Genomic DNA, 3,261 nt, shown 5'->3' on the forward strand with positions numbered 1-3,261 from the left:
CAGGTGCAAGGCTCGGGCTACCCTGGCCGCGGGCGGCGGCGCGGAGGTCCCAACCCCAATAGGTTACAGGAGGACAACGTGTCCGGCCCCGCCGGCTCCAAGGGGTTGTAGTGGGAATCAAAAGGTTTACAAACTACAACATTGTAATACTTTGGACCCTGAACTTCCCAGGAACCCCCGCGTCGTTCGTGCGATGTCCCAGTCCGGGATAGTTCGGATCCCACCGGGTGGGTGCGCGCAGCGTGGACGCCCTGCTCTGCCAACCCGCACGCGTTGGGCACCGGACCCGCACGGCCAAGCGCACGATCCTCTTCCTGCCTTTCCTCCCTGGACCTCCGGCGAGGAGTACCTGACCACCCCTCGGGCGCGCTCCCTCGCCCTCCACTCTTCCACACTGTGGCCCTCAGGCCCCTGTCCTCCTCCGTCCCGGTGGAGACCTCTGGACTTTTACCCACACGCCCACCTCGAGGCTCAGACCCGTGTCCTTCCCCGGAGCTTTCGGCACTCATCCTGAGCCTGGCCTCACACCCTGAGGCCCCTGCCCAAAGTCGGGGAGGCCCCAGACACCGCAGCCCACTCTGAGGCTACAGTCCTGTCCTCACTGGGTCCTTGGATGAGGATTAACACAACAAAACAAAATAACAAACAAACAAAGAAACAGTGCAGCAAAACAAGCAGGAATTTATTGGCCGCAGCAAAAACACTCAAATGAGACATTTATTGAAGCTGGGGACAGTGAAACAGGAAGGGCTGAGCATAGAGGCAGCAGGAGAGCCGGGGCGGGCGGGGCCGCTGGGGCTCCCTGGGAAGTCAGAGAAAAGGGGGCCTTGGAGACAGGTTCGGGGGTGAGCCCAGGATGCGTGCTGGGTCCTTTGAGTTGAGGGTATTTCTCTCTCTTGCAGGTGGAAATCTCAAGGAGGTCTCAGGAGAAGGTCCCAATGGAATATGTATCAGCCTCCCAGGTGTGTCCTTTCAGGGCGAGGTCATTAGTCAATGCAGCTGGTCCTGAGGCAGCCATACTGTTGCTTGTCTGGTTTTGCTGCTTTTCTGGACTTGGAGCTGAAATACAACTGAGGCCTAGATGCTATCTTTCAGGAGGAAAGTGGGAGGGGGGGTGTCTAAACTGCATGACCAGCGATATGAGAGGTCAGAGATCCAAACCCGTGACCAGTGATATGCTAGAGGAAAACAGGTTACCCTGGGGGCGAGGTCCTTGTTTTCCCAGTTTTGCCCCTTGTGAGGCATCCATCTGGGGCTTCCAGGCCCATCATCCTTGCTCTGCTCACGTGTCTAGCTGCCTATTACAACTATACACAGAAAAGTTGGATAACTCAGGTTACAGGAGAACTTTAATCTTTTTTTTTTTTTTTTTACTTTTTAAAAATCTTTTGCAAGAAGCATGTGGTACTTTTTTGGTAGTTTTTTCTCTTTGTTAAAGAAAATAAGTAAGCACTTGTTGGAGTAGCAGTGGTGACCTGTGTCAGTGTGGGAAGTCCAGGCCTGTAGGGGAGCCCTTGGATGTAGGAATGAGGGCAGACACCTGGGTGAACACCCTGAGGAATTTGAGCTTTGTAGTAAGAGCCGACACTTCCCCTGCATGGGAAAACGGCACCCCCACATCTCAGGGGACCCCCTGCTAGCCTTGTTGTCCAAACACCAGTCATACCCACCCACCCCATCCCATCAGGGAACTGGCTGCAGCCAGACAGGTGCTGACGACAGCCAGCGTCCACCTCCCCCTCCTTCCCTCAAGCTGCCCTGGATGGGCACAGGCCATCCACCTCAGCCACCCTGGGTGCAAAGCCTCAGGCAGGAAACGGAAACAGGATGACCCTCCCCAGGTAGGCCGCCTCCCCTGCAGTCCTAGGGCTCCCAGGGGAGTGCCCTTGCTAGGAGCCTCTGGGGACCCCCCAGGACAAAGTGGCTCCCGCCCTCCTCCATCTGAGGCAGTTTTCCCAGGAGCTCAGTGGGCACATCTTCCCTTGGGCAACTTCTTGTTCACACAGGTCCTGGGCGCACACAACAGTTGGCGGTGTACATCCAGGCGTCCCCTATGCCCTCCCCATCGGGACCACCCTGCCCGTACTCCCACCACTCAGGTCCAGGTGCAGCGGACATGCCCCCGTCACAGTGCAGGGGCCCTGATCCAGGCCTCCTCAGCACCGCCCCCCCCCCGCCCCCGGGGATGCCCATTCTCTTTCCCTCCAGTCAGGACCCCCCACTGCAGATAGGCGGAGTCCTGCTCCCACCAGGTGAGGAGGAGTGCCTCTTTCCTGGTCCAGCTGTTCAGAGTGGCAGGAATGGGTGCTGGGGAAGGAGAAACCCCCAGGTGCCACCCTCTCTCCCAAACATCTGCATCCAGATGTGGCCATCCCAGGTGAGAGCTCAGTGCTGTGACAGCTAGCTTCATGAGCTGTGACCACTCCAAGAATGGCCCTGCAGCCCCTGCGGCTCCCGGTGCCTCCCCAGACTCTCCACCCGCAGGAGGCCCCAGGGCAGAGGTGGAGAAAGGGGCAGGACCATCCAGTAGATACCCATCTCGGGAAGCCAGGAGCCCCCACTGGCGCAGGGACATTGAGTCAACTAATTGGAGTTCAAGGGTTGTTCCTGAACACCAAAGGTGTGGTTGTGGCCGACTGGCAAATGGGTACAGAGGGCGAGGAGGTGACTTGCTCTCAGGGAGTGGCTGGTCTGACCCTGCCACTCACCTCCACCGCCCACTGTCTCCTCCCTGGTGTCAATAACCCAGCCTCTGGTGGCCCAAAGCCCCACAGAGCCCCACCTCTGCCGGCTGATGCATCTCAAAGGTGTGTGTGGAAGGGGGAGGGGGGGGACCAGGTGACCATACTTTGCAAGTTCCTCTGCTAGCAGGAAACCAGATGGATTCCCCACCTGAAGCAGACCTCAGGGTCTCAACCAACATGGGTGTCTAGCAGGTAAGCCACTCCTGGGGTGCACTCTCCTTCCAAGGAAGTGGGGAGTGGGAGACCCACACTTGTGAAGAAGGCAGAGCAAAGACCCTTCAGGGTTTGCAGGTGCTGTTCCCTCTGACTGGAATGCTCATCCCTGCAAATTCTGGCTTGTCCTACTCCTTCAGTTTAAAGGTCTCCTTCAAGAAGAGGCCACTTTTATGCCCTTCACCAACTGATATTTGGGTTTACGGTGGGGGCAGTGCAGGAACTTTCATTCACCTTGTACCCTGCTACAGCTCCATAGTCCATGGGAGAGGGAGGGTGGGGGAAGAGGAGGATGAGGGGAAGG

Source organism: Myotis brandtii, unplaced genomic scaffold (genome assembly GCF_000412655.1).
Source record: "Myotis brandtii unplaced genomic scaffold, ASM41265v1 scaffold115, whole genome shotgun sequence".
NCBI lineage: Eukaryota > Metazoa > Chordata > Mammalia > Chiroptera > Vespertilionidae > Myotis > Myotis brandtii.